This window comes from Trachurus trachurus (assembly GCF_905171665.1).
Source record: "Trachurus trachurus genome assembly, chromosome: 22".
In the NCBI taxonomy this organism is placed as follows: Eukaryota; Metazoa; Chordata; class Actinopteri; order Carangiformes; family Carangidae; genus Trachurus; species Trachurus trachurus.
Genome location: NC_139907.1, coordinates 20,382,326 through 20,400,869, shown reverse-complemented (window position 1 = coordinate 20,400,869; position 18,544 = coordinate 20,382,326). Strand labels below are relative to the sequence as shown.

At 43.5% G+C, this 18,544-nt stretch overlaps 1 protein-coding gene across 1 annotated transcript in view; it reads left to right on the top strand.

Annotated features, from left to right (window-relative positions):
- LOC311005757 (serine dehydratase-like) overlaps positions 1 to 18,544 on the top strand; it is a 231,964-nt gene that overhangs the window by 78,375 nt on the left and 135,045 nt on the right. The window lies entirely within an intron of this gene.

The following is an 18,544-nucleotide window of genomic DNA, read 5'->3' as shown; positions in this document are numbered from 1 at the left end:
ATCCCCGATGGCATCAGTGTCATATCTTCAACAAGACAAGTCAAATACGAGCCTGTTTAATTTTAATGCTCAAAAAACCCTGTGATTATCGGTGGTATTTTTTTTTTTTTTTTCAGAACGAAAGAATTTGACAAAGCAATATCTGTTTCTGAAACAAGAACATGTAAAACTGCATTGTCTGTTATTAAAAACAACAAAAGAGCATGTCTGCTCTGATAATTTTATGTGATGTTCTGTGACAAGTGTAAAGATCAGTAAAAGAAATGTTGAAAAAAGAACAACAACACAGCTTCCTCCTTCATTCCTTCACATTACAGCCTTGCTGATTCTTGCAGCCCTCAAATACAATACGCCGAAGTGTGTGTATGTGTGTGTTACTGTAATGTAGGTGTGTGAATTCCTCTTTATTGTCTTGCCTCCCATCCCGTCTGCTGTTCAGTGGAGTGCGGCACTGCAGCTTATTGCATGCGCCAAATGTCTCTCAGGTGTCACTTTGCTGCTCGATTCTTGTTAATCTTTTTGACATTACGCTCAGAGCAGTCACCTCCACACCCCTCCCTGCACTCCCTGTCTTATCTTTTGTCCCTGCAATACTCACTTTTGTTACAACATAAAACAGACCGTCCTATCTGCAGCCCTCAAAACCTGAAGAGACTTAAAGAATATACTCTTCTATACTTGGTCGACAAGCAGAACGCCGTATATGCATACACAGGACTGTCATCCACTGGTGTCATTGGGATTTCAGTTAAATGTTCTTTTGATCCAGTAGTGCTCGATATATGTGTGCTCTAATTACTGGATTATTTCTAATGCTGCACAGGTTTTGTGTGACATTGCTCTGGATTGCTTGAAAGCAGCTAAACTATTGTAGCACATAATGTAGAGAATGTGTGTGTGTGTGTGTGTTGGGCGGATGTAACAGTGTGAAGTGGGGAGGTTAAATCACGGGTCTGAACATCTTGACAGCTCTGTTGCGAGGTGAGGATGGAAGATCATCTTTTCATGACACCTCTGCCGCAGGGCTGTGCGTATCCTGCCGCTCCGCCTGCCCCCGTCTCTCTCTGCCTCCACTTCACATCCCTCAGTATCACTGGCTCTCATTTCATTACTCTCACTATTACCTGACTGATTTTTAAACAGGCATATCATTGCAAAAGCAGCACATGGTACAAAATCACAATTTCCAAAAGCAGGTATCTACAATTACAACTTGGGGTATTATTCATAATAGTACGACAGTGGACTGGTGGTACCCAAGCTTTTCTTGTCATCCCTTCCACCACAGCTCTGTCATAATGTTGAACTGATGTTTAATTATCTGTTATTTAACAGCATTAATTGTGTTGTGTTGTGGTTGGATATAATGACAAGTAATTTTCAAGTTCAACTGACTTCTTTATAGTTTTCACCAAATGTCTAACTATTTAACAGTTTATGTAATACTATGAAAAAAAACATTTGTATGTCAGTTCATCACTTACAGTTATTTATGGCTATTATTTACTGTGAGATATCTATTTTTTTTTCACCTGTTTGTCCATCACTACCCATTACTGTTTATGCATTACATAAGCTTAACTATTTAAAGTGTTAGTTACAGTAAAGTCACTATTATGTCTTCTCTGTATGATTGAAGTTTTTGATTTTTAGTGGTAGTTCTACAACAGCAGTACCTCTGAGCTACAGGTGGTTGTACTCAGGAATCAGAATCAAATATTCTGTGGGTCCCCACAGAATATGGTAAGAAAAGGATGTGTGTGTGTGTGTGTGTGTGTGTGTGTGTGTGTGTGTGTGTGCGTTTGCGTGCGTGCATGCGTGCGTGCGTAAGTGCGTGCATGGATACTGTATGCACGTCTGCATGCAGAAATAATGTTATTTGTCCCTATGCCGATCTCCCCCCATTCCTAAGGCAAAGATGGGAACTTGCCAAAATAACACACACACACACATCGCTGGGCGAGTGTTGAGGAAAGGGGAGCTGTCATTTGTCAACAAGGAACTTTGGCAGCTCGCCGTTGCCATGGTAACTGTCTGTTGCTGAGGACTGGTTTTGCATCACAAGGTCCTCAAATTGGCTCCAAAGTCTCAGAGGGTCCCACCCCTCCTCCACCCGGCTCACCTCCGTCTCAAACATATTGTCAGAATTTCCCTTTTTCCTTTTTTCCCTCCTCCTGTTCTGCAGTCTCTCTCCGACGAGACAGAATCCCTCTGTTTGGGAGATTTGTATCTGCTGTTTGATTTACAACAGCAACACGATAGATGAATAGATGTAGATAGATAGATAGATAGATAGATAGATCGATCTTGAGGCATTCCCACGACAGATCACTGATAATGATCTCTCCAGGATGTTCTTGGTCGATCTTGACACCCAGGATGCAAGAATGCGGATCACCACATAGATGTACAGGAGCAGCAGCTCTATCCAAAGCTCCCTGCAGATGTTAGATGATAATCACCTCACCCTCTCTATCAGGCTGAGCCTGGTCGTCCAAAAGGAGAAACTCCTAACCTGTTATTACAATTACACAACAAATGACTGAACCTAACAATCCATGGACACTCTTATACAGATCTATGAGATATCAAAGAGAATCTGATACATGGCATCACAATATGGAGTCATATTAAATAACAAGCACGTCGGCAGTGATTTGCCCACTGCAAGCACTTACACATTATTATGCCTGCATTTTCATCCATGTCACTGCAACTCAAGCCCAACAAGTCGATCCCCATAGGATCAATTTGATTCAGCTTACATAACAACCACAGTTCTCTGGCTGTTGTTGATGTTTCTGGGTCTCTCCCGCCAGCATAATGCGCTTGTATTTTCCGTGCAGAAAGAGGCTGTTGGTATTTGATAAACATTTGCAATGTGTAGGATGTCCTCAATCCTTGACTGTGAAGCACACTCCCTTTTCCCCACCAGTGAATATTCCACGGTACCAAGACAAAGTTGCCCATGAATTGTGACTTGAGATTAAAAAAAAACAGAGAGAGAGAGATGTATTTTATTGGCTTTGACACCTGAATTTGTACATTTCTGGAGAAAAAAATAGAATTGTTTTATCAAAGAATGAGGTTAGAAATTATAGGAGGAGTGTGAGTGGTCTGAGAGCATCCGTAACATATCCTTCTTTAACCTTGTTCTATATCTGTCCTGCCGCATCCCTGTTTCTCCTCCACACCGGCCATTGAACCCATGGGATCAGCCGATAAGCTACGCATCTCTCCACCCCTGGCCCACTGTCCTATTTCCTCAAGTCATGTCTTTCCCTGCTCTGCACTGTGGCTCCTTTTAAGCGACAGAAAAATACTTGTGGAATCAGGAAGGATGGGAACATGGTGACAAATGTATGATAGATAGAGGAAGACCTGGAAACCCTCAATGTGTGGTTCGTAGCTTTGATCTAACCCTTTAAGTCTGGCTCTGCCTGTACCAACCTATTTCCACTCCTCACTTCTGACTTTTCAAATGTCAACTCTCTTTTTTTCTTCTTTTTTCCCTCTTCTTGGCTGCATTTATCATGTGAGGCAAGCCAGGTCATCTGTAGCTGATTAATGCCACTCTCCTGGTCTCTCTGCTTGCTGTGTGTGACCCAAAGCTCGGTTTGACTCGAAATGCAACAATTGTGTCTTGAAGCGCGTATGAGAAGTGCAACTGTCACACTAAAGTCACACTTAAAACCAGATCCCCGGGCCACACCAACACAGATACAAGAGGCAGTAAGATATTACAAAAATACGTATTTATTTCTAAAAAGCAGCAGGGTGGATTGTAAATATAAAATCAGACAATTGACTAAAATCCTATGGATCAATAATTATAAACAGTGTCAGTGATATGTCAATGTCTCTGAATCTCACGGAACAATCCAGGAAGTCAAGTCCCAGTTCGTCTCGAGGAGACGGCGGCGGCGTCCGCTTCGCGACTCTCAATAATCTCTCGTTGTGGGCCCGTCTTTATTCAGCTCCAGTCCGTCGCTTCTCTCCGGCGGCTCGTCCTCCTCCAGAAACGCTCCGTCGCGGCTGGAAGAGTAACAGTGAATCACAGACGGCTCGGCACCAACAGTAGCCACACACATGCAGACCACAAACACAGTTGTGTACGTCCCTTCACTTATCGTCATTAAAGGCCCATCACAATCATCCTCCGCCCGATCGTCTCACGGCTGGAGAGCTGAACGCCGCCTGCGTCTGCTGCAACCTCGAGTCGGGTCCTCTGTGTCGCTGAGAAATCGTGCCCCGGAAGTGAATCACCTGACCTCAGGTGTGCGTCCTCTAAATGCTCGGCTCCGCTGGCTGTAGACCAATGGTTTGTTAATTATAGGAAAGGGGAGGGGAACAGGGGGAGACAAGGAAAACCGTGTGCAAAAGTCCACAATACACCATGGCTTCTTCTTCAGTCCATGTGACAACAAAATCACAGCAAGCCAAAATACTCTCAACACAATTCACAATAAATCATAATATGCACACACATATTTACGAGTATGCTTTTAGCATGCAACACAACTTCACAACAATCAATAAGAATACACGGCAACCATTAATTAATACACTGAAATAATAAACATAAAAGGACTGTACTGTACACTTAACGGCCCTTGTCATCCTGTGACACCTACCCCCACCTTTTTTGGGTTGTCGTCCCGACAGCCAATGTTGCATTTATTGTTAATATCTTAGGGGGGCCCTCCCTCTTGTCTCCCGAGTGGACCTTCTCAAGAGGGGCTCACCTGATTCTGACGAGGTGTGGGGTTCTGGGGTTGTGGCCCTACTTGGCGCTTGTGCCGCATCAACTGTTGGGCCAGGTGCTGTCCGTTGTCCTAGGACTACTGGGGCGAAAGGGACAAGACAGAGGGGTGCAGCATCGGGTCTCTTTCTCGAGTCCGGTCTTTCAATTGGCTGAGCTGTGCCTGGGTGTGAGGGCAGCTCTGGTCTCAATGGGCATGGTCGTATGTTGTTGCGATGGATGATCTTCTCAGGTCCCTCCTTTCCTTCAGGACGGATCTTGTAGACTGGCTGATGGGGTCTCATTTGGCAGATCACAACATAGGGCGTGGACTGCCAGTGTGGAGCGAGTTTTCCTTGGTCATGCCTGCGGAAATTACGCAAGAGAACCCTGTCTCCTGGGAGAAGGGGGACATGTTTAATCCTTGAGTCATACCTGGCTTTGTCCATTTGCTGCCGTTGACGTGTCTGTGTAGCAACATGTTGATAGGCTTGCATTAGCGTTTGATGATGTGCTCGCACCCAGCCATCCAGGTTGTAGCGGGGTCTGTTGTTTGGGGCACCAGTGGCCATCTCCACTGGTAGTCTGGCATGTCTGCCATGAAGCACAAAGTGGGGGGTTAGGCCAGTACAGCTGTGTGCGGTGTTATTGTAGGCCTGCAGCAACGCTGGCAATTTCTCTGGCCATCGGGGTTGTTCAGCCTCTTCCAGGGACCTGAGAAGGGAGAGCAGAGTTTGATTAAACCGCTCACATGCTCCATTACCTTGGGGGTGATAAGACGTCGTTCGCACTTTGTTGCAACCGTAAAGCTGGCAAAGTTCAGCCATGACTGTCGACTCAAATGCAGCCCCTTTATCGGACAAAATCTTTTCAGGGCATCCCCAAGTCTGAATCAGGTTGTGCCACAGAGCCTTGGCTGTGGTTACTGCTGTTTGATCCCGGGTCGGCACTGCCCAACTGTACCGAGAAAACAAGTCTGTCATTACAAGAATGTGTTGATGGGAGTCACCTGGCCTCCCCAAAGACAAATAGTCCATAGCCAAAATTTCAAGGGGGTAGGAGCATTCAATTGGATGTAGTGGAGCGCTTACCTCCGGTCGGGCTTTGCTTTGGATACACTGAGTGCATTGGGCTGCCCAATTGCTGACATCCTGTCCCAGTTTTGGCCAGAAGAAACTCCTCCTCAGGGCAGCCTCTGTGCGGGCAGCACTCATGTGGCCCGTAGCTTGATGGTACTGCTGCCAGACAGTATGAGTCCAGGTTGGTGGGACCACAATCTGCCAAAAGAGATCTCCAGTGTAGCGATCTCTCACCTCTCTCTGCAGGACACCTTCCTCCAGTCGTAAGCGTCTCCACTCTCTCACCAGTCGCTTAGATGTTGCAGGGGCTGTCTCTCTCTCTTCAGTTGTTGGTGGCGTACCCCTCTGGAGCCACTGTCGCACTATTTCAACAGCAGGGTCCTCTTGTTGCCTGTTTTCCCACTGATTCTGTGACTCTGGAGCTGTCTGAGGGTCCTCAGTGGTGACTGGGAGAGCTGCTGTCTCTCTTCCTTGAGGAGATCTGCATGGCTCCTGGGGATTTTCAGTGGCCACTGGATGAGGTACCGTCTCTCCTTCCTGTGGGAACCTTGACAACACATCTGCATTCTTGTTAGCAACACCAGGCCTGTATTTGAGATCAAATTCAAAGTTTGCCAATTTTGCCACCCACCTCTGTTCTACAGCTCCAAGTGTGGCTGTGCTCAAGTGGACCAATGGGTTATTGTCTGTGAAGGCAGTGAACTTCGCTCCCCACAGATAATCCTTGAACTTTTCAGTCACTGCCCACTTTAATGCGAGCAGCTCCAATTTAAAGGAGCTGTAGTTTTGGTCATTTCTTTCTGTTGGTGACAGGCTCCGGCTAGCGTAGGCGATGACCCGCTCTCTTCCATCTTGGACTTGTGACAAGACTGCACCCAAGCCTTCCAAGCTTGCATCTGTGTAAAGGTGGAAAGGTTTAGAGAAGTCAGCAAAGGCAAGGACTGGGGCAGTGACAAGGGCTCTCTTTAACTTGTCAAAAGCGGTCTGGGAGGTTTCTGTCCACTGAACTGGGTGATTCTTTTTTGTGGCATGGCCAGCCAGAAGGGCATTCAAGGGGGCAGCTACACGAGAGAATGCAGGGATGAAACGTCTATAGTAGCCTGCGAAGCCCAGGAAAGACATGACCTCACGGACTGTGGTAGGGGGTTTCCATTGCTGCACTGCTGTGGTCTTCTCCGGATCTGTGGCTACTCCATCTTTGCTGACCACATGGCCAAGATAGTTCACTTTGGGCTGAAACAGTTTGCATTTGTGGGGCTGTAGTTTCAGTCCATGTTTCCACAGCCTCTCAAATACTTGCTCCAGGTGTTGGAGGTGGCTCTGAAAGTCAGATGAAAAAATTATAACATCATCCAAATAGATGAGCAGGGTATCGTTTACCAGACTCCCCAGGCAGCGCTGCATCAGTCTTTGGAAGGTCGCTGGGGCGTTACATAAGCCAAAAGGCATCCGCTGGAACTCGTACAGCCCGAGCGGTGTGGTGAACGCAGTCTTTTCTCTGTCTTTAGGGTCGACCTGGACTTGCCAGTATCCGCTGGCCAAATCCAGTGTGGAGAACCACCGGGATTGTTTCAGGCAGGTAAGGGACTCCTCTATCCTAGGTAGGGGGAAAGCGTCTTTGTGAGTCAGAGCATTCAATTTGCGGTAATCCACACAAAATCTCCAAGAGCCATCTTTCTTTTTTACCAACACAATAGGGGCAGCCCAGGGACTAGAGCTCTCATTAACCACCCCACTATCCAACATACCTTGTAGCAGTTTCCTTAGTTCTGGGAAAAGGGAGGGGGGAATGGGTCGATACCTCTCTCGACTCGGTGGAGCGGTGCCTGTTGGAATCTGATGTTGTACTGTGTCAGTACGACCATAGTCTTCTTCATGGGCTGCAAAGATGTGGCTCCACTTGCGAAGAAGCCGGTCCATCTCATATTGTTCTTCTTCCGTTAGTCCTTCGCCCTTCAGGGAGAGTACAGGATGTTCTCCCCCAGATGGCAGCTGTACGTTCCGGACATCCACTTCGACCGTACCTGGTTCCTCCGCCCGGAGTACAAGCTCTCTCTCTCCATGGACGTCGCTTGGGAAGACCTGGTAAACTGAGGCAAGAGGGCGACGTTGAGGTACAACAATGGGGAATGGGTTCACATTCTTAATACGCACAGGCACCTTTCCATTTTTTACAGTGGCCAAAGTTCGGGCGACCTGCCATTCCTCCTCATCACTAATCCCTTCCACTATAACACAGGGAGAATTGACTTTTGTAGTTTCTTTTACCTGAGCCCAGAGGACCATTTCGCTGTGTGCAGGTACCTCAACAGGATCTTGTTTGGTCAGCCGGGCCACCCCCACCTTTCCGTCAGGGGAGGATTCCTCTTCAATTTGTCTGCAGGTGGCGAAGGCTTTCTCCCAGGCCCCCTTTGCACCAACTGAGATGGTGGAAGTGAAGGCGGTCATTCCTGGGTGGTCTCCCTGAAACAGAGCTTTCCAACATTCAACAATCACATTCATCCCAAGAATCCCTTTTTCTGGCCCCAAACAGTCATCTGTAACGATCACAACCCCCTTGTCCAGTACCTTAACCCCACCAATGCAGAAGTTCATGACGGCATAGCCAGTGTAGGGTATTTTCAGACCGTTGGCAGCTTTGAGCGTCAACCAATAGAGGTCGCCCTTATCTCTGGAATGAACATGGCTGAAGTATTTCTGAAAAAATGTTTCGCTAAATAGTGTCACTTGTGAACCTGTGTCCAAGATGCAAGGTACCTTTACCCCCTCCACCTCCACAGTAACCCCAGGGCATGTTCCCACAATGTCAGGCCGTTGTACTTTTTCCCCACAGTCAACTTCCCCACATTCTACATCCCCAGCCACTTGCCCTGTAGTAGCTGGGGTTTCTAGTTTAACGGATTTCGCCTTTGGGCCCCAGTGTTGCAGTAGCGTTGTGTGTGTCCTGCTTCTCCACAGCCTCTGCATATGGGCCTCCCACTGTTGTCCCACTGGAAATCTCTGGCCGATCGTGGCTGTCGCTGATAGCGTCCTCGGTCCACTCGTCTTCTAGATGGTTCCTCTTGTTCTGGGGAGAAGCCAGTAACTGTAGGAGACAACTGTTTCCGTACCTCCTCTACCAAGGTCTTACTAATGGTGGCTATTTGGTCCTGTATTTCCTTCCTCAATTCGATTTTCACCTCTTCCTTCCACTGATTCAGTTCTTTGAGATCAGTCTCTCGGGAGAATGGGGCCATCACCCTGGAGGCCTGTGCTTCACCCTTCCTACTCTGCTCCTGTTCTAGAGCTTGTGCCTCCCTACAGGTTTCAGAAAAACTAAGGTCAGGTCTTTGTCTGGTAAGGCGTTCTATTTTTCTCTGTACTTTGCCTGACTTGAGCCCTTTGATAAACTGGTCTCTAGCTGTGGGTTCTACCTGGGCTGCTACTCCAGGTTCACTTTCCTTCCATCTATTAAATAGTTCTCTAAAGCGCAACACATACAAGTCCACACTTTCTTCCTCCCTCTGTCTGCATTGAAAAAATTGAACACGAATGTGAGTCGGGGAGCAGTGCTGTCCATAAAGTCTTTTCAGCTCATCTAAAATGGCCGTGGAGGACTCCCGTCTCTCTGCTTCGAGTAACATTACTTGTCTTTTTGCTATCCCATCAAGTCCCCAGAGTACAAAATCAACCTTCTGTTGAGCCCCTAAACCCTGAGCTCTGAGCATGGATTCCATTTGTTCTAACCATACATCAAATTTAATATTACCATCTTTCCCTGAAAACTTGGGAATAAAAGGCAATGCCATGAACCACGGCATTGCCATAGCAGGTGCTGTATTAACATTGGATTGCCCTGCTATATTCATCCTCTCATCCTGCTCATTCTCACCAGCCATTTTGTTCTGTGCGGTGTGGTGTGGGGATCCTGCCAACAACGCCAAAATTATGTCACACTAAAGTCACACTTAAAACCAGATCCCCGGGCCACACCAACACAGATACAAGAGGCAGTAAGATATTACAAAAATACGTATTTATTTCTAAAAAGCAGCAGGGTGGATTGTAAATATAAAATCAGACAATTGACTAAAATCCTATGGATCAATAATTATAAACAGTGTCAGTGATATGTCAATGTCTCTGAATCTCACGGAACAATCCAGGAAGTCAAGTCCCAGTTCGTCTCGAGGAGACGGCGGCGGCGTCCGCTTCGCGACTCTCAATAATCTCTCGTTGTGGGCCCGTCTTTATTCAGCTCCAGTCCGTCGCTTCTCTCCGGCGGCTCGTCCTCCTCCAGAAACGCTCCGTCGCGGCTGGAAGAGTAACAGTGAATCACAGACGGCTCGGCACCAACAGTAGCCACACACATGCAGACCACAAACACAGTTGTGTACGTCCCTTCACTTATCGTCATTAAAGGCCCATCACAATCATCCTCCGCCCGATCGTCTCACGGCTGGAGAGCTGAACGCCGCCTGCGTCTGCTGCAACCTCGAGTCGGGTCCTCTGTGTCGCTGAGAAATCGTGCCCCGGAAGTGAATCACCTGACCTCAGGTGTGCGTCCTCTAAATGCTCGGCTCCGCTGGCTGTAGACCAATGGTTTGTTAATTATAGGAAAGGGGAGGGGAACAGGGGGAGACAAGGAAAACCGTGTGCAAAAGTCCACAATACACCATGGCTTCTTCTTCAGTCCATGTGACAACAAAATCACAGCAAGCCAAAATACTCTCAACACAATTCACAATAAATCATAATATGCACACACATATTTACGAGTATGCTTTTAGCATGCAACACAACTTCACAACAATCAATAAGAATACACGGCAACCATTAATTAATACACTGAAATAATAAACATAAAAGGACTGTACTGTACACTTAACGGCCCTTGTCATCCTGTGACACCACCAAGCTGAAAGACGCTGCAGACAGAAGAATTTCAGCAGGGTGTTATGACAGCATACAACTGTAACTGTATGTTAAACAACACTTGTGCAAGATAGATACACAAACTGTCCGGTGGTCAGAGTTGCAGTCATTCAAAAACAACATATGCATGGAGATTTAGCAGAGTTCATATGTAGAAGGATGAGCTGTTCTGTCATAACTTGTGTTTTTTCTTTTGTGGTGAATATTGCAGGTAAATCCAATAACTGATTGTATATTTTGATTGACTACCTGAGGAATCTCTATGGTAGCAGATCAAAAGCAAAAGCACAGATTAAATCTTTGATGAAGATGGTGAGCTCTTCTTTATTGATTTATTTAGCCAACCTATTCAAGCAGAGTTGAGAACATTTCATTATTCAGCCTGCAGCCTGAGGTAGCACTTTATTTCTGATAGCCATAGTTTGACACTCCAGGTTGCTTATTCGCTTTCTTTACAAGAGATAAATTCCACTCAGGTCAATTAAATTTCATTAATATAGCACCAAAGCATAACACATAATACATTATCTCAGTGCACTTAACAGATTGAGGTTGAGACCTTACAGCTATAAAGAGAAAGTCAACAGTTCCCTCTATGAGGAAGCAGTTGGCAACAGTGGAGAGGAAAAACTGCTTTTTAACAGGAAATGACCTCCAACAGATCCAGAGAGCAGAGCAGGCGGCCGTCTGTCTCAACGCATTGAGTTGAGAGGTGCAGAGAGCTGCATACTGTATTCATACGGGTTGTTATAATGGTAATAACAATAGTGATATAGGTGTAGCACTAGGTGTAAAATGAAAACAGCAGCAATGATACGTAGAAGCAATTATATTAAATTCAACTCAATAAATTAAACAAGTGAAAACATCAATATCATTCAATCAATAGCACTCTCATATTGATACTGTAAATGTCATAAATAACCCAGAGCCAGCAGCTTTGTAGATTGACCTGACACAAAATCTAGAAATGATGATGATGATGATGATGATGATGATGATGATGATGATGATGATGATGCACTTCTTGCGAACCTTGATGCCAACCTAAACCAGAAAAAGATCATAACCCAGTTAACAGTAAATAAATATAGAGTAGAAAAGAAATTATTATTATTAACAGAGAAAAAAAAGAAAAGGAAAAAAAAAATCCAAACAAACCTTACAAAAAACATTAACATTTATAACCTTCAAGAATTGCCCTGCATACCATTTTTGTGAAATGGTGAGACGCTGCCAGCCTGGCTCTGAATCTCCAACACACAGACACAGACACACTGGTTTAATCAATACACAGATCATGTTTTTCTTAGTTTTTTTTCTTCTTTTTTTTTCTCGATGTGTACTCAACATGAATGCATATGTGCTGCTCATGCCTTGTCTTTAGAGACAATGTCAAGCTCACAGTACAATGTTTCTGATGGATTTTAACATGTGGTGTGAACTGAATTACCGTAACCTTTAGGCTAATGCTCAAGTTACATATTTATTTTAATAATAATGTGCATTGTTGTTTTGTCTGAGATTTTCATTTTAGCATGTAAGCTTGTTGGCTATATGAACAGTATAGCACTAGTAGGCTAGTCATGGTGGCAGGAATAACTAAGCCAAAGCTATTCAAACAATGAAACTAACACTTACTCATCTTCCACCTCTGTTTGTTTTTCACTTTGATTTTCATCTGAAATGTCCATAAACAGGTTTTTCACATACGATTACAAAATTTTACACCATTTCACCCAAGTCACTGCTGACTGTATCCAGGTAAGTGCAAAATATAGACTGGTTCTGATCCCCTAGTCTGCCTGCATTCATCATGTTAAAGCTATGACTCAGATCACACTCTAAGTCATTTCTACTGCTCCTCTCGGCCTCAAATAACCTGAAACTTCAGACTCTAATTGGCAGAAATGCTACATTCTTATTAGCTGGTCTCTTTGTCTCCTGTGTTTTTGTGGTTCAGCTAAGAATTATGGTTCCCAGTGTAACCACTCAAAGTCCAGACAAACAAGGAGCATCAGAGCAGATCAAAAGTACATGTCGAACCTCACCCAAAAATGTTATGGTGAATATAGAGAAAACCTGAATAAGGTGCTCCAATTACCCTCGTGAACACTTTAACTGTATACAGTTCAGTTCCAGTTGGGTGGGCTTTTCCTTTTGTCATAACACAACTATTGTGTGACTGAGTAGAGCTGATGGGAATAGTGATGTCTAAACTCATTTTTGCACTACACTCTAAGAAATGAAACAGTGATGTTGTTCATATTGTGTAACTTTGTTGTGGTAAATTTACTATAACTATTAAGTTTTTAAAGAAAAAATAACATAGTTTCATTGGAATAACATAATAGTAAGGCATTTCAAGGCTACAAAACTCAGAAGATTCAAACGAACATAACTATCTCACTTAAATCATACATGCACGCAAAGATACTCTACGACGCATTCTCAGACATGCGCAGTGACCACAGAGCAAAGCAACCGACGACACTCGCGCCATGTGCTCAGTTGGAAGCCGTCGTCCTTGAAAAAGTTGGTAAGTAGAAATGTTTCCTTGATAATACAGTGTGAAACTATATGTTGTGTCAACCGACGATAAGTGTTTTCAGTTTTTAATGCCCTCGGTTGTACAGTTTGAAAGAGTTTGGAAAACGGTCATTGCTAGCTTAAAACACACACACGCACGCAGGCAGGCACCTCCCCTCCCCCACCCACCACACACACACACACACACACGCGCGCACACACACACACACACACACACGCACACGCACACACACACAGTTTCTTACAAACGTGTTTTTATCGCCCCCCCCCCCCCTCTTCCCTCCCCCCTCCGAACCCGGCTGCAGTGTGATGTTTTTTCGATGCCGGCGGTAAATCAGCAAATAAAAAAAATCTGAGACACAACCTATGTGCATACCAGGCTTTAAATTAAATTATTATAAAATTAAATTTTAACGTTACGCTTCTCTACTACCAGACGGGTTTATCAGGCTGTTCGGACTCAGGGCTTACAGCAACAGCTAAGTGGGGTAATTTAGAGGCGAAGTAGTGGTGTACCGGTTATCATTATTTTGTAGGCTACTCTAATAAACCTCCTGAAGTGTGTCAACCCACTGGGTGGCCTTCAGTTTATCAGTTAACAGCGTCTGCTGTTATTGTATTTGCCCATAGGTTTAACACCACATGCTAACTGTCCTTTTTGGTTTATAATTGCCTCGTTCAGCCTCATGTTGTCACTTAACGCTGTTATATTGTCAACAAACACACATGGAGATGGGTCTGCAAACGAGCTACACAGCTGTTAAATGATTGGCTGTTTGCCTGTCACTCGTAGTGTCCAGGGATATGATAGGCTGTTAGGCTGTTAGATGATTGGCTGTAAGATGGTTCATATTTGTTAACACATGTGCTTTCATGTTTACATTTAGTGCATACACATCAAATTATCGAACTGTTTTCTTGGGGTGGTGTGGTGATGCTGCTTTGTGTTAAACAAATTTGTTTTTAAAGTTCTTCTCTCACAGAGGGTTGCAATATTGGGGATGAAAGTGTTTTTTTTTTCTGAAATTTTTTTCTAAATAAATGAGTTTGGTGTGTGCCATTGCAGTATTTGTGCCATTGTCAAGTGCATAGCTGTTATTTCTTGAATTCTTAAATAGCCAGATGATTTTTCTTTTGTGCCAGTTTATACTGCATCCCTAAATATTGAACAGAAAGCAGGAGGAGCTCTGGTAGACTTCATCACTTTTTATGAATTCATATTTGAAATTTCATATCACATTTAAAAAAAATTGGTAAATAATCCTAGAGTGATACTAAAGGTGTACATTTTGTGTGCCCTGTTTTCATAATTTACATAAATTAATTGCTTTTGGTAAAAATATACAGGTCTGGTGCAGTTGACTCAGAGAGGCTCAATGTAACAATGTCTAACTGCTATTTACTAATATGTGTTCCATATCTGTTTTATGAGCAGTTCTAATCCTAACATTTGAAGAGATTACTAATCACTGTCTCTCTTCTTTGTAGGCTCTGAATGTGGAGATGCAAACAGTGCCCTGAGACTGTATCTACGAGGTACCAGTTATTAAAACACTACAAATTGAAACATTATCATTACGGTCAGAGACACTCATATCCATGCACATACTATGAATGTCCATGCTCATTCAAAACATGGAATGCTCTTAAAACTCATTTGAGTCGATGTCATGTAAATGTGTTAGGTACTAGAAGTGCAGAACTAGGAGTTTTTACATGCCCTTTGTGCCCTGGAAGTGAAATACCATCTAGTAGAGAGTATTTTTCTCACATCAACAACCATCTGAAGCGTTATGAAACAGTAACTTGTGTGTTTCAAAATTGTACATTTCAGACTAATATATATTCTACTTACAAATCACATAAAAATAGGAGGCATCCACATTGCACAGTTAAAGACTTTAAAGTTGAATTGGTGAAAGGTGGTAATGTAAATGGTGATGAATATGCATCTGAAGACCATCCAGGTGATCTTGGAGAAACTGCTTCAGACTTAGATTGTCATAATTTGATTGAAACTGACACACCAAATGAGAACTTGCAAGAAACAATCATTCAAAAATTGGCAACTGTTCTTTTGAAATTAGAGGTTTTTTCACATGTGCCATGTTCAGCAATTGATGGCTTGCTTGAGGAGTTACATTTCATTTTGACCTCAGCAGCGCTGCCTATATCACACAGCACAGCTTCTGATATTTTCAGTAAACATAACCTCCAGGTTGACCAGCTCATAATTAATGAACTCAGTGTTGCCATTTCTACTAGTAATCCATTGGTAAAAGCTATTGCTAAGGGTGGTCCACTGGCAACTGCCTTCAAACGCAAACAATACTACAAGGAAAAATTTAAGGTTGTGGAAGCTGTTGAGTATGTACTGGAGGCAAAGTCCAACAAAACATTTCAGTATGTTCCCTTACTAAAGTCTCTACAGCAGTTACTTGCTCGTAAAGATATAGTTGATAAGCTTGTTGATAATCATACAACTTTATCTTCAAATGTAAACCAGTATGTGTCTTTTCAGGATGGTGAGCATCACAAAAAAAATCCTTTTTTTGGTGAGGATTTAAGGATTTCCCTATGTTTTTATATTGACGACTTTGAGGTTTGCAATCCATTGGGAACGTCGCGTAAGAAACACAAACTTTGTGCAGTGTACTGGACTTTAGGTAACTTACCTCCTGGTTGCAGCTCGTCCCTTTCTTCAATCTACTTGGCACTGTTATGCAAAAGTGATTATGTTAAAACTTTTGGGTATGAAAAGATATTTGAACCTCTGTTGCATGATGTAGTGATTCTTGAACAGCAAGGTCTATACATTCCCCATCTTGGAGTTTTTGTTAAGGGCACAATACAGTGTGTTGTTGCTGATAATCTAGGAGCTCATGGGCTAGCTGGATTTGTAGAGAGTTTTTCAGGACAATATTTCTGTCGATTTTGTACAGCTCAGCATCCAGACATCCAGACGCAGGAAGTAAAAACAGGATTTTTTGAGCGCAGAACAGAGGAAGTTCACCAGCTTCACATCAGAACAGCTCAAGAGACGGGGAAAAGCTGCTTTGGGGTAAGAAAGTCTTGCATTTTAACCAACAGTCTTTCTCACTTCAATGTGACAACAGGTTATCCCCCAGATATTGTCCACGACCTGTTTGAGGGCATAGTTCCTGTCGAGTTAGCACGGTGCATTCAGGTGCTTATATCTAAAAAGTTGTTCACTCTTGAACACCTGAATAATCTTATCCATTCTTTTCCTTACAAAGAGGGAGATAAAACTAACCGGCCTCATTTGTTACCAAAAAATTTACAGAGGAAACGCACAGTAGGGGGCAACGCACATGAAAATTGGTGTCTTATTCGGTTACTCCCTTTCATTGTAGGAGAACTTGTTCCCAATGAGGAACCTGCTTGGCAGGTGATTTTGGATTTAAAGGACATCGCAGAATTGGTCGTTGCACCTGTTCACAGTCTAGAATCAATTGCATACTTGGAGTGCAAAATATCAGATCATCGAAAACGTTATCAGGAACTGTTTCCAGATCAAAGGTTGTTGCCCAAACATCATTTTCTGGAACATTATCCGGAAATGATAAAATGTTTTGGTCCCCTTGTGTCATTATGGACCATGCGATTCGAAGCCAAACATAGCTTTTTTAAGCAGGTTGTTAGGCATATAAATAACTTTAGGAATGTAACTTTGTCACTGGCAACAAAACATCAGTTAATGGTTGCCCATCATATGCTTTGTCCTGACAATGAAAACATCTCCTTGGATGTTGTTCAAATCTCAGAGGTCTCCATTGATGTCCTCAATGATGATGTTGTGAGCACAATTGCCCGGAAATACCCTGACATCACTACTGTAAACCTTGCTCAAAGTGTCACTGTTAATGGCATAAGGTACAAAAAAGGTATGATAGTTGTGCATGGATCATGTGGTGGTCTACCTGAATTTTCAGAAATAATTCAGATGTGCATTATAAGAAATGATTTGAGTGTCATCGTTAAAAAACTGACCTCATGGTACAGAGACCACTATCGAGCTTTTGAGTTGCACCCAACAACACAGTTTGCAGTGGTTGAGCTGAAGGAGCTCTCTGACCAGTATCCTCTGGCTGACTACAGAGTTGGAACCCTACGAATGGTTACTTTAAAAAGATTTGTACATCTGACAGGTAATTTCTTGAGATTAAATATGTTTGTAAATCAGTTTCTCCTAATTAAAGTGTTGCAATGCTAAAATTGATTATGCAAAGGCCGATGAGATTTATGTGAGAAAATTATTTAGTGTTTTTGTTTTTGTTTTTCAGAATGAACACAAGATGGCTGCATCACTGAGAATTGTACTTGGAGAGGACAACGCAGCAAAACTAACTCTGCCCAATGGGATGCCGGATTCAATAGAGGCTCTCAAAGAAGACATCAAAAGAAAATTCAGCCTGCCTGGAAGTTTCAGACTACAATACAGAGACATTGAATTCGACAATGAGTTTGTGAACTTGACAGAGATCTCAGAAATCAAAGACAAGAGCACTGTTAAAGTCATTTACTTAACAGATGAGTCAGACACAACCACATGTCAACCTGTATCACGGTGGTTAGATGACAGTTCTTTGTCCACAGCATCAGACACAGATATACTTTCCTCCCCCGAATCCACATCTTCAGGTTCTTCCCTTAGGTCACAGCCATGGCCCCAAAAATTCCAGATACCCCAGTTTAATTATGAGGTACAGATTCAGCTGGAAAGGGCCAACCAAGCCTTCCTGAACAGTGGTACTCTTTTGAGTCCAAGTCCGAAATTAAAGTCGGATATACTTGATGGTTTGGCATCAGAAATTGTCAAATACAAAGTTTACCCTTCAAGTTCAGAGTTCGATGACGTGGCCCAGGCCCTCATAACAACCTATCCTTGTTTAAAGGAGCAGGGATCAGTTACTGGCTTCTATGGATGGAAAATTAGTTTGAAGTATAAAATGGCAAACTACCGAACAAGACTGAGGAACATTGGCTGCCCAGAGTTGAGCATAAATACCACCAAAGAAAAGCGAGGTGCCATGGGTCAAAGTCCAAACCAGGTGAAGAAGCCGAAGAAAGCAGAAGTCAACTTCTGTCCCGATTACCCAGCAGGCGAAAGCAAAGAAAGCCTTGAAAAGGAAAGGGAGGCACTTACATTAGAGGTGAAGAAGAAGAACAACAATCAGCTAATCAACAGTAAAATGGAGAAAACCTTCGCCCATAGAAGACGAGAAGTAATTGAAGAAAT